The following is a 13,667-nucleotide window of genomic DNA, read 5'->3' as shown; positions in this document are numbered from 1 at the left end:
TGGCAGGCATCTCTGAAGTGAATGGCACTGTGCCTGGTTTGTCACTCAGCACAAACACTTTACCAGCCTTCTTCAGCACAGCAGGATTTTTAAATTAATTGTAGGTAACCATCCCTTCATGTAGCACCTTTCTCCTTCTGTCAATATTTGTGATGCTATCTTTCTTCAGACAGTCTCATTCTGCAAAACACATTCACTGGCCAGTGTCAATCATGTATGTTCAATTTGTGTATCCCATGATGTATCCAAGGCTGTGCTGGCTTGAATATTTTATTGGTTTGCAAGACTACGTAATGAAGTCTCAGAGACCTATCCTGATCAGGAATTATACTTGTATTGCCTCATACTTCAACGTTTTTAGTTTTAAAACACTTATAATAGGAACATTAGTCTTGTAAACCATCCTACACTAGCTTCAGACCATTGGCTCACTCCAAAGGAGCACCAGTTGTACTCCTTCGACATATAACGAATGTGGATTTAAGATCATACAAACTTGACTACTAACTTTCGTTTCTAAAATGTATTAGTAGGCCTGGAAATGAACAATAACGTGGGAAAAGGAGAGCACAATGAATTTAAGGTAATACAGGATAATAGTGATATATTTTCAGTGATTAAATAACCTGATAAAACCATTGAATTCTGTTCCTAAGCGCCAAAGAGTGCCAGGTATTTAATAAGCACTTAATATCTGCTTGACATTCAAAAGGCTGACACATTCAAACAAATCTTTGCCCTTATTGTCTCCAGTCTGACTAAAGGACGATAAAATGATCAGCCCAGAGTTGACTTTCATAATATTAGGCTATAATATACCTTTACAGGGTCATTGAGTCCAGTTCCTTGTTGTTGTAAGCAAAACGTCAGAGATGTCCTTTACCCAAAGTTATCAAGTTCCCATCTCCTAATAATTAGATGTGTTGTTCACTGTCCTTTAATTATAACCTCAGTGACACTGCAGAAGACTGATTCCTTCTTTGTTTACAGGGCTTTAATTCATTGAAAAGTAGTACACCTTTGGGTGGAACATGCACAGGTTCATCTTCTTCAGTTACTGTAACAAACCTCTCCTATTACTTACTATAACAAGAGGTAGTTAAAGTGTGTATTAAAAGACCATAGGATTTCTGCTATAATTTGTGGGAACGGTGTATGCTCAGCAATTGGAATATTTTTGTAATAGGACACTGATTCATTGTAATACAGCTTTATGAAGAAATACAAACAAGAAGAAAAAAGAATGACTTTTTATTCTTAACATTAAATATTTTCTTCACAGATCACTGAAGCTTTTTATAAGAAAAATGTCCTTGACCCCAGAGATAAAATAGTCATCTTTAAAGGGAGGCAGTCTTTCCAGGTGAGAGGGAAGGTGTTGCTTAGAGGATTGCTGTCACATAGATAGGCATGACAGTCCTTGAAGAACTCCAGTCTCCTGGGCTAACATTATATTTAGGGTATATAACCAATTTTTGTTTGTCTATTTGATTTTCCTCTAAAAATGCGGCTTCTGTCTGTGAGGTAAGATAGAGGTTTGAATTTCAGAAATCAGAGTTTCCTAAAGAAAAAAATGCTTTTTCCGATTTCAACGAGGCTGGCTTGGTAGGCGTGTTACATCATGAAGACTTGACTGACCTGGAGCAGCAGTCTTGCAGTCTTCAGCTGTGTGATGGAAATGACATAAAGCCTGACAACTGTGAGGTGCCTCAAAGTGACCAGAAGAGGACAGAGGCAAAGATTTCCCACTTCTGGCTTCCATGATTTGGCGTTATTTCAGGGATCTTTCTTAAATAGAAATTCAATGATCTGGCTTGTCTTCTAGTTGTCGTCACTTTGTATTGAATTTCCCTCTTCCTTTTCTCTTTGCCCATTCTTAGCTGAATCTGAGACGGAGGGGCAGTTTCCATCCCAGTATTAGCATTTTGTATAATCAGCCACATTTATTCCTCATTTCAAACTTTCAGGTAGGTTTGGTCACATATTTCCCTACTTTCCAAAGTCCTCTTCCTGAATAGTTGTTGTTGTTTTCCTTTCTCTCAACATTTTATGGCTCCCTTTTCCACAGTAGGTTAAACTCAGGCTCCTTCAGTGCTAGCATAATTACCCATCTGTTTGCAGGTCTGGTTCCCTTCACCCCCATTCTGCACACTTGTTCTGCCTCACTTAATCACCTGTCTCCTAATGATCACTTCATCTCTTCACGCCACCTGCTACTGGCAACATCTTTTACTCTTTTGCTCCAAACTTCCCCCACAGAGAGCAAGGCCCATCCTGCCTTCAGATGATTCTTCCACCTTCTCTTTTCCCCCTATTCCAAAAGTCACTAATTTCTCATAAACTAGTGCTTTCACCTTCTGATTTGTGACTCTTTTAGAATAATGAAACATCTTTCTTGGTTAAAAAAGAGGCTTTGATGTTATAACTTTTGGTAGGAGATTTTTTTTTTTTTTTTTTTTTTTGATGGGCAATATGCTTCACACAAAATAAGAGATCATTTTGTTGCTGGGATTTATTTTGATGACAGCAGTTTTTTATGCCTGACAGTTTGAGGCAGGGTGCTGTATTACACCTGGCCCATTTTTTTGTTTCCTTCAATTTTGACATGACAACTAAACACAAAAAAAACAGTGATGTAATGTAGAAAAAATAATTTTATTAGAAAATGTTAATTAGAATTTTTATGTTTAAGCATTCCTTTTTTGCAGAGGATGAAATTTCCCTGTCAGGTGGAACTGTGCATTAATACATCACTCTGTGTCGATTATAAAATATTATTGGTGAACTAAAACAAAGGTTATTTTCTGAGTTGCACAGGTCACTCAGTCTAGGATTGAAACTAGAAAGTAAAACTATTGCCGGACACATGTACTAATAGCAAAGCAAACCACCTGTATCTCAGATTCCTTGATGCATTTTTGTGTTTTATGCTATCATTAAAGTTGCTGGTGTACAAGTCTGCATGCAAGCTGAAGTAAATTGCAACTTAACACAACCCATCTAAAGATACTGGGAAGCTAGCTGTTACTTTTTGATTCTTTCTCATCTTAACTTTTGTTATTTTGTTGTAAATGGCCTGGATCTTAACTTACGTTTTCTTTATCGTCAGATAGTATGAGCAAACCACTAGAAAAGAAAAGGCTCATTATGGAAGTGACTCTGTACCAAAGTGAGCTTTCTTTGGGCAGTGAACAACCCTTCCCCTCCAACACCTCCCAAAGAGGTGGATACAGTCTTGTCCCTCTTATTGCCCTCCGGAGCACTCAAGAATCTCTCATTAGTCCAGCCAGATTTATTTTATTCTTCCCCCGGGTCATTCTGGGACCTGTGCTATGTGGCCCAATGGCAGAAGTGCCAGGAAAGGAACTGCTGTTGATTGCGTGGCAAAGTGTCCAAACGCTCCGCTGACATCTAGTTCCACGTATTTCGTTACTATTGTATAAATGTCCTTGCCCGTTTGTTACTCTTGATTTTTTTTTTGTCACTGTTAACTGAGAAAAATACTTCCCTCTTCCTCAAAGAAAGCAAGAAGCAAAGGAGACATGAACCCTTTGGGGGTTTTTTTATGCAAAAGTGTCATAACTTTCCCGTTGGCGTCTGTGTGTTTTGCTGGCCGGATTCACACATCCTTTACAAACCTGCCTAGTGTGGCAGGGAGCCCACACCAACAACCCACTTACATTACTCAGAATATGTCCACTTAGTCTGTCCCCTTTTCCATCCCAAATCTGAAAAAATATGAAATCATCAGATCAGAGAGATGATGTTAACCATGAGTTTAAAACTAGTATTGACTTTGCAGTCTGTCTGAGCACTCCAGCTTTCCGCTTACAACTGAAGGGTTTTCCCACCTGCCAGAGAAATAAAGCGAATCCACCAGAACCAAATAAATACTTCTTTATACAGTATTTCATTGAGGTCTGTCAATGGCATACCAGATTTTCATTTTCTTATCACAAAATTGTTGAGTACATTATACATAACTGTCATATTTCATGATTCAGACCCTGTTCAATTACAAAGTATATTTCACTAGATTTTCAAGCAGGCTAATAATGTAAAAGAGGTCCATATGAAAATTAACAATACTACCTGTATTACAGGTCAAATTCTTCAACTTATAATTGTATGCCTTCCCAGTCCTTATTACATACTTTGTGCATTTCTTTCAGTTTTAAATAGATAAGTGCATGGTTATAAGCAGGTAATGAATTTTAAAAATATTTTTTAGCACTTAATTTCATTGATGGTGAAAGATAAACCTGTAATGTATTTTCATAGCTATATTAAAATCTCTTAAATGTTTTATACCATAATGGAAGACTTGTTAAAAATATAAATGTATGTTTAAGCTACAAATATTTCTACTACTATTTTATGTTTTCTTTCATTTTTAGATGCAAATCATGCTATATTAATTCATATTATATTTATATTCTGACAGATTTCCTGCAATGTTTTTTGGGAACTAATCTTGAGAGACAAGCTTAAAGTTACTGGGTATGTACACAAAAAGTACAGATGCACTATATAAATACTCACAATGATAATTAATAAATAAACATGATGATAACTGTGCTGGATCAGACCAAGGTGATGGACAAAACAGGATACCAAGTGAAAAATTATAAAAACAGGACAAGTGAATAGTGATACCTCTCTCAAGCATTGCAACTGACTGATTATTTGCAACTTGGGGAATTCATGAGCACTGTGTATTTTGTGACCATACAGATTTTTCTTCCATGAACTCCTCCAGTTTGTCTTTCAACCTGAGCAAACTTTAACTTTCACAAAACCCTTTCACAAGTAGTGCTTAGCTTTAATACATGCAGAATGAAAAACCCTCTTCATTTTGTTTGTTTTGAACTAACCACCTTTAGATTCATCTGATGTCACTACTTCTGCTCAAGACAATGAACAAGTGATGCCTATTCACCCTTCCCATGCCACTCCCCATTTTTTATGACTTTATCATATATCCCCTCAATTGTCTGTTTTCCAAGTTGAAGTTTCCTAGCCTGTGTAATTGCTCCTCCCATGGAAGTCATTCATACCTTTGATCATCTTTATTGCTGTTCTCTGAATCTGCTACAGGTCTTCCATATCCTTTCCTGAGGTGGGAGGATAAGGACTGCATGGAACATTCATTATGTAGGGACAAAACAGCACCCTGATAACCAGAAGAACTATTTCTCAGATAATTTTAGTGTTGAAATTTATTAAAACATTTAATTCTCTCAATTTCCTATTACAAGTCAGGATTTGAAATTCAAGATTGACTAATGAATACTGCTCTTGGCATAGCAAATTCAAGTTTGTTTTCAAGTGATCCAGCTCCAGGCAAGCATATGTTTGCAAGCTGAGTTTGACTATGCTGAAACCAGACAACATAGATCCAGTTCTACCTTTGAATGTTTAGATAACAATGAGTCATGCTAATATAGGCTGTCTAGAACAGTTCAACTCCAGCTCATGAAAGAATTTATTATAAAATATATTAAACAGGGGTATAGACACAAGTGAGTCATAGATGTTAATAGACCAGAGCAGCCCAACATACTAACAAGCAATGCAAGTGCTTTGTAAAGGTGTCCATGTTCTGGTGATAGCCCAGCTGGGACCACTTATCATATGATATAAATGTGGAAGGTATACAGTGAAAGAGCACACCCTGAAAAAGCACACCAGCCCTGTCTCTTTCTCATATTCTGCTGCAGTCATTAAAAAAATTATTTAGTGGAATTTCATCCCAGACATCTGAAAAGTCACTTAGGAATGTAGACAGGTGATAAACTGGCCTTAATCAGCTCTTTCAGTATGTCTGTGGGGGGAGAATTTGACTCTATTTTTTATCCAACTTGCTATAATTCTCTTAGAATTATAACTTACAGGCATAGTTTATCCTCTTTTAGTGCTATAATTATAATTCTGTTTCAGCTTTTTCTTTAAGGAACAGAGATTTGTCCCATAAGTTACAGTATTCTTTTGAAATTAAATATTTTATCAGGTTATTCTAAACAAAGTACTTTAAACAATTTAGTCTATTCATTCTTGATCATAGTATCACATGACTTACTCAACAGTACAGAGAAGTTTCAACAGATCATAGATTGGTTCAGGTTGGAAGGCACCTTAAAGATCATCTAGTTCCAACCCCCCTGCCATGGGCAGGGACACCTCCCACTAGAGCAGGTTGCTCAAAGTCCCATCCAGCCTGGCCTTGAACACTTCCAGGGATGGGGCATCCACAGCTTCTCTGGGCAACCTGTTCCAGTGTCTCACCACCCTTACAGTAAAGAATTTCTTCCTAGTATCTAACCTAAATATCCCCTCTTTCAATTTAAAACCATTACCCCTCATCCTATCACTCTACTCCCTGATAAAGGGTCCCTCCCCATCCCTCCTGTAGGCCCCCTTCAGGTACTGGAAGGCTGCTACAAGGTCTCCATGGAGCCTTCTCTTCTCCAGGCTGAACAGCCCCAGCTCTCTCAGCCTGTCTTCATAGGAGAGGTGCTCCATCCCTCTGATCATCTTTGTGGCCCTCCATTGGAACTGTTCCAGCAGGTCCATGTCCTCTCTGTGCTGAAGACTCCCGAGCTGCACACAGTACTCCAGGTGCAGTCTCACAAGAGCAGAATAGAGGGGTAGAATCACCTCCCTTGACCTTCTGGGCACACTTCTGATGCAGCCCGGATGATAGGCATGTCTTTCTTGAATAAAACCAATTGCTGCTTATATTTTACAAGAGTGTTTTTACCTTAGGTATTATTGTGTTTCTTGGATTTATTACTGGACCGTTTTGCAAAATTAAAGCTACGGAAAGTATTTTTTTAACTATTTTCCTTTTAATTTTGCCTAAGTTGTAGTTCCACAACAAGCTTAAAAATTCATTCAGGGAGTCCAAAGTGAATACGTATTTTAATGAGTACTCATTTACTTCTATGCATTACCTAGAAAATTAAAGTAATGAGAAAAAATGTTGTCGGTTCAACATTATGACTGAAAATTTGAATAACTCAATGTAAAGATGCTTCAGGTTCACAATTCTGACCATATGAAATTCTAATTTGGAGTATTTGTGTCTTTTGTCACACTGCTGAGACAACTAAAATATTTCTCGCAACCTGTGCATTCAGCAAGAAATAAATTAATTAAACAATGCAACAAAAGCTTGAATTTCCTTATTTCAGACCTGTGAATTAACCAGAGACAACAATCTCAGTATGAGAGACCGTATGCTGTGCCTGAGAAAACTTTACCAAATTGGGACATTTCTTCCAAAATATCTAGACGCAATGAAAATAGTTTTCTCCAAATAAAGGTTTAATGAAAAATTACTCTTGAAATCACTCTGAAACTCCAGAATGCATCATCACTTATGGTTTTCAAATGTGTAATGTAGATTTGTACATCTTCTATGCAGTAGTTTATTTCTTGCTGAACAGGTTTGCCATGAGTGCTCCACCCATGCGTATGAGAAAGATTAGCAATGAAAAGAACTGTTGAAAAATGTAAGCTAGGAATGAATTGGTAAGTGTCTGTCATAGAAGTCCACTTTGCTTTGGGAGGAAACAATGCAAAATACTCTGCACTGAATCAGCAAAAAAAGTACTACATTCTTCCTCTGCGCTTTGAGGATGGGGCTAGTGTTAGACAGAGTTCAGTAGTCACATTACACTCCTCAGGCATGTCTGGCCTTCCAAGATGGACATAAATTTGACTAAATGGAGTCAGGATTATGTTTACTTCTCAACTTGCATACAAGTCGCATCTGTTTAGAGGAAGATAAATAACACTGAAGTAAGAAAAGCTGCTGAAGATATTGCAAGTATATTTTGCAAGATATGGCCATCATGCTGGAAAAGCCTGTGATAAGACAGGACCTACATAGAGGGTGGTTCCCAGGGAAGAGCTGATAACAATTGCCAGCTGCTTGTGACACATGGGTCAACAAAGAGAGAGGCCGCCTTGATGTGCTCCAAAACCTGAGACATCACCACCAGGTGACAGGCCAAGAGGGGGACCAAAAGGGTGAGCAAGCCTTTACTCACTATATGTGACTTGACAGGGCTGGACAGGCTGCAGATGAATCCTTCAAAACTGTAATTCCTTGTTACGGAATGAACAAATGATAATGAATGTATGGGAGATACCATGTTGAAATCACACATCTTTTCCTTGTAATCAGTTTGCTGCTGTGTGACCCAGGAAAGGGCTAACTACAATCCAGTTTTATCTAGTGAATGACTAGACATCATCTCTTGAAGTTACCCAGCTGTGTATTGTATGAAGGCCATGAGGATATTTACAATTAAATCTGTAACACAGAAACACAGCAATAATTATATGATATACTCGTACTCCACATAGGGCCCAATGCCAAAGTTATGTTTCACACAGTCCAGCTATGATCATCCAGTAGCAGGAATACGAGCGGTACCAACACTATGACAGAAGAATATAAGAGATGAGCTGAAGTCATGGCAATAAAAAAGCTTCTTCAAAAGTCTGTAACCTGCAGTATAGCCCCCACTTTCACAGATCCTTGTTCTGTGTCACAGCTGAGGCGACAGCACTGCAATGTCTACTGGAAGTAAAACAGAGCTGATCAGGCCTTTGAACTGTTCAGTGAAGCTGGTCTGTGGGAAACTGATGCTTTTTATCAAGAGTTAATGGTTTATGATGCCTTCTAATTATAAAATTAAAATGTTGCTCCATAAAATATTTAACTTCATTGTGCCCCTTTTTGTTTTCCTCTATTACACTATAGTGATTGATGATCACCTGTCTTACTCTTCTATTACTTTTTCAAGAAGGGATCATTTCAGGTAACAGCAAAGATTCCTGTACTCAGCAATCACAGAAATTTATATGAAACTAAGTAGAAGACCTTTCCTGCCTTCTGGTTGATATAGCTAGTGCACAATCTGTAATAAAGCTTTTAGTCAAATGAGGCTCAACTAGCCCTCTCATTAGAAAGGAGCACTTGATGAGTGAAGTTCATTTGCTCTTTCTTTACTTTGTGATCTGTGTTGGCTAAATCCTCAAGACTCCATGGGCCCTGAGCCCTCTGTTATTCATGGTCTCCATGAAGGTATTTCTCACCTCAGGACATGCTCCATCAATGGAGAACTCTAGCCAGCATGATGCTGGGACTTGATTCTGCACCACTGCAGTCAGTGTGGGTTTGGCAGCTGACTTAGTAGAGTTAGGAACAGTTCCTAAACACTAGGAGAAATATGCTCACGTAACACAAGTTGTGTAAAGGGTGCTAAGGTTCAGTTTTAGCCATTTCACCAGCAATATATGACGCAGTCCTTAAATTCAATGCCAAATCTTCCTGTAACTTGTAGGTACAAAGCTTAAGATCTTACGTGAGGATCCTGAAAAACTGGGGAGCAACCTAAACTGACTACTCAGCAGTATTCAGGAGGGAAACTTAGCGGATAATCCATGGCTGTAAAGAGGACTAAGAAGCCATCTATTTGCTAGTTGAATCTCCTGTTCGAGTTAGATCCTTAAATCAGCCCTTTCTCATAAAACATGGGAAGATAGAGTTTAATCCAACAGCCTGTAGTACTTGGGCTGTAGTACTTGCTCTATTTGTGGGGCATATGCATTTAAATTCATCTTCTGCCTCATTTCTGCACTACTCATGGGAGTGCCCAAGGTTATTAAGTATTAACTGTCTATGGAGAGAAGTTAAGCACAGCTCTCCAGGAGCCTGTTGGTTTTCCCACTAGGCTGGGAGTTGGGAAGCTCAGCTTTGTATCCCTGTTCCAAAGAAGACAATGTAACATATTTAAAGTTTATTGGTAAATGGAGACTACCCACTGCTCCTCCAAATCTGTGGTTTGTGTGCCAAGAAATCTCTTATAGGGATCTCAAACAGGACCTCACAGAGCCATCTCAGAGTTTCTCAGGGCTGGATCTTGTCCTAATAACTTGCCTTTCCATATCCAGACTAGCTTTCCTCAAACCCCAATAATGTCAGGAGTGCAAACAACTTTTCATCACATATATTGTTAGATTTGAAGCACTGTAGACCAAATACTATGAAAATATTGACCTATGTATGAACATTTATTTTTATTAAGTCATTTCCAATACCCTGTGGCTGTCAAGGTTCTTGCACTGTTGCTGCTGCTTCACAAACTGCTTCATAAACACAGACCTCAGCAGGAGTTCTTACAGTGTAAACTGAACCATGGTGCAGCTAAACAACAAGGAAGAAAGAAAGCAATAGCACAGCTATGTTGCTTCTGCTGTTCGAGTTACCATATTGGGCCTGCTGGAAGTCAGTGAACAAAAGAAGAGAAGGGGAAGGACGGTGACGATGAGAATAATGCAGCCCTATTGTTGTTTTGCTGGCTATCGCCCAGCTCAGTGTGAGCCAGTACTTCTAAGTGATGTGAAATCTCTGCATCTTCTTTTGTTTTCCATTCCGTCATGTCTTTATGATCAAGTAGTCCTATCCCTGGAGCTAAACCCTGCACTGATTACAGCTCATGTATCAGCTGAGACACTGTTCAGGACTTCTGCAATTACTGTCTAAACCCTAGGGAGCTTCCTTTGGAGAGAAGATTCCTCCAGTGGGTCTTCCCATACCTCTGGAAGAACTCAGGCCTGACCTTAGCAATTCATATAAACAGGGCATATAGAAATGCATGCCTTTTTAACCTTTTGCCCTCCAGAGCACAGTGTAATGAATGCCATGAGAAGGATGGATTTGTCTACATTGAAACTTGGAATTGACCCTGAAGGGCAGATTTCACTTGGACCAAGTCACATGAACTGCCTTTCCCTGTCTCTGTCTTATCTAGAAAGCAGTCTCATCTCCTCTTCTCAACTTTGCTCCTGATAGTAAATAGAAGCAGACGTTGGTGTATGTGTAGAAGGAAGGGAGTGAAGAAGTCTGGGAAACAAAGTGATGGATTGCTGAGCGTGGATTTCCTATGTTCTAGCTGTGTCCTTGCAGTGATTTCTATGAGCCCTGCAGGATACATCTGACCAAGGACAAGACACCGAAATTCACTGGTGCTTCTAAGCATGGACTGGATGGTTATTAGAGTGAGAGGGAGGAGAACAAGCTAATGGCAAGAGCAAGTCTGTGTTTGAGAATTGATCAGAAGTGTCAGTAAAACTTCTTTTTTCTGGTCATATGAAATATGTGATTCCTTAGGAAGAATTTATTTTCTGTCCTCTCCTTTCTGTCTGTTGATCAATTATTCATCAATAACTTTCAAACATATAGAAATATTAAGTACTATTTAGTATGTTTTTATGGCCAGTTTTCATTCAGCTGAATCTGGAATTAGAGTGCTTGGTATTAACGTTTTTAGATAAAGAAAATTGCATCCTAGATACACCGGCAAGTTACTTACAGCTTCAGCTAGAAAAGGATGTAGGAAAATAACTGACACTGTAGGTATATAGGCAGGATCTCCAAAGCCTCTCCACCTCTCCATCACTTGGTGTCTCCACTGATGGTAGCTGCATTCCTTCATCATTACGTTACCACCAGCAAAGACCCATCGGCACCTAAAAGTCTGATGCGAGGACTGCTTGTAATGCCACTGAGCTTTTGTCATCCCTGCGCCTCCCGCTGTTTGCCAAACTGTGGATCCAGGGATGGCTTTAGGCTTAGGCAAAACAGGAAACCGTCTAGGTCAGTAGGCTGACAAGTAATCACAGTGCCGGTGGAGGCACCACTGCCAGCAGCAGCTTTGCGTGGGCGCCAAGGGAAGGCCATCAGCTTTTCCAGAGGCTGGTACAGCTCTAGTGGCTGATCCTGGCTTTTCCTTGGAGCATTTCCTATTGCTGCTCCAGCTGACCTGATGAGAGCCCAAAAGGAGCACAATTGCCTGTCTCCGTTCCCCAGGAGCCATGAAGCTTTAACTCCTGAATTCCGGGAGTGGGTAAGAGAGAGACATAAAGTCTCAACAAAATATGTTAGTCACATGTATACCAGAAACATTTTAAAAACTCAGTCTTTATAGGGAAATATCAGATAGCAATTAAGGACCAGTTAGAAGATTGTGTGACAATTATAGAGGGATCAGTAGTGAGCAAAAGGCCATAAAGGAATGGTAAGAAGAAATGCAGAAGAAACTCTACAGCTAACTCAGTGGATGAAGAATATTGTAGGAAAGTGCTTTCACTCTGTGCTAGGATCTTTTTACCTTTGGAGTCCTTTTTGCACTGTTAGACAAACAGGAGGCCAAAAGTCCAATAATGTTCACCATGCCTTAGTAGAGAAGATGGAGCAGATAGAAATATTCATTGATACATAAGACACAACAAACAATGCCTTGAGCATGCAACTGAGATGGCAAAAGCCAGACCAGCTAAATGATTTTGGTGCGTTTCAAGCTCACTGCCACATGGAGAGAAGTCTGAGAATACTATTTTGATCAGAGCACTTTTGATTATTACCAGTGTTGAATAAAATTTGCCCTTCACAGAAACGGTTCTAGGAGGAGGTAAGTTGGAAAGCAACCAAGGTCTCATGTTTGTAGAGCAAAAAATACACTGCCAGAAATAATCTTTGTTTTTAATTTCTCGAAGATCTTAAGATCTTATACAAAAATGAGATTCTACATACTTACTACCAAATGGTTTACCTTCTATCATATAGACTATGTTGTACATTTTTTGCATATGATATTCTATATATAGTACAAAAAATGGTAAGTTTTCACATGTTCTAAATGCTGGATGTTAAGTATGTTTGTCCTACCTACCCTTTTCTTCTTTTGTGCTCTAAATAAATATAACTCCAAAGAAATAACATATTTTGCTACAAAATAAGCAACACTGTGTCCACTTCAAAAAAATAGTTTTTACTAATACTACTATTTTTTTGAAAAAAAAAAATCATTATTTTGGAATTACTGAGCAATTTAATTTTAAATAAAAGAACATCTGTCTTTTTTTTTTTTTCTCACCGTTTATATGGGGAATGAATATTTCTGAATGTATGTACACATATAAATATTTAGAAGGACATATATTACAAAATTAGATGAAGGTTTATTTTAGCATTTCCTCAGTTGTGAATGAAACCTGATTTCCAGAGAGTGCTTGTTCAAAGTCGGGGAAAACATGATGATACTATTCAAAAAATACACACTGCAAAAGAGGACAAGCAAACAGAATTTTGATATTAATACTAAGACATACATTTCATATTCTTTTCATAGAGAATGATCTTGTATTTGTTTCTTACATGGGAAAGTGGTACCCTCTTTTACAGTAGGATGGATTAAAGCAACGATTTAAAAAAAAATCTGAAGTGAGAACTCACTAAACTTACTAAAAAAATAGAATAAATTATTAAAATAGATTAAATGAAAATGAATAGTTGAGGTCAATATGCTAAAGAAATGATATCACTGACTTGCAGTTAATAGTCCAATTTGCAATTAGCTGCCCTTGGGCCACTCTGCTTGATAGTCAAAACCACATATGCCTGTGAACATATTTATGAGAAAAATTGTTTGTGCCAATATTATCTTTAAATGGAGCAATAGCAATTAATCTCATTCCTTTGCCATGAGTTATACCGTGAACATTTTCATGCCACATAGCTGATTTTTACACCACTTCTCTTCCATTCACTGCTGCTAGTTTCAGTCCAAGATCATTTTGGAATATTATTGTAA

The sequence above is a fragment of the Numenius arquata genome, chromosome 4 (genome assembly GCF_964106895.1).
Source record: "Numenius arquata chromosome 4, bNumArq3.hap1.1, whole genome shotgun sequence".
Lineage (NCBI taxonomy): Eukaryota > Metazoa > Chordata > Aves > Charadriiformes > Scolopacidae > Numenius > Numenius arquata.
This window is presented reverse-complemented; position numbering follows the sequence as displayed.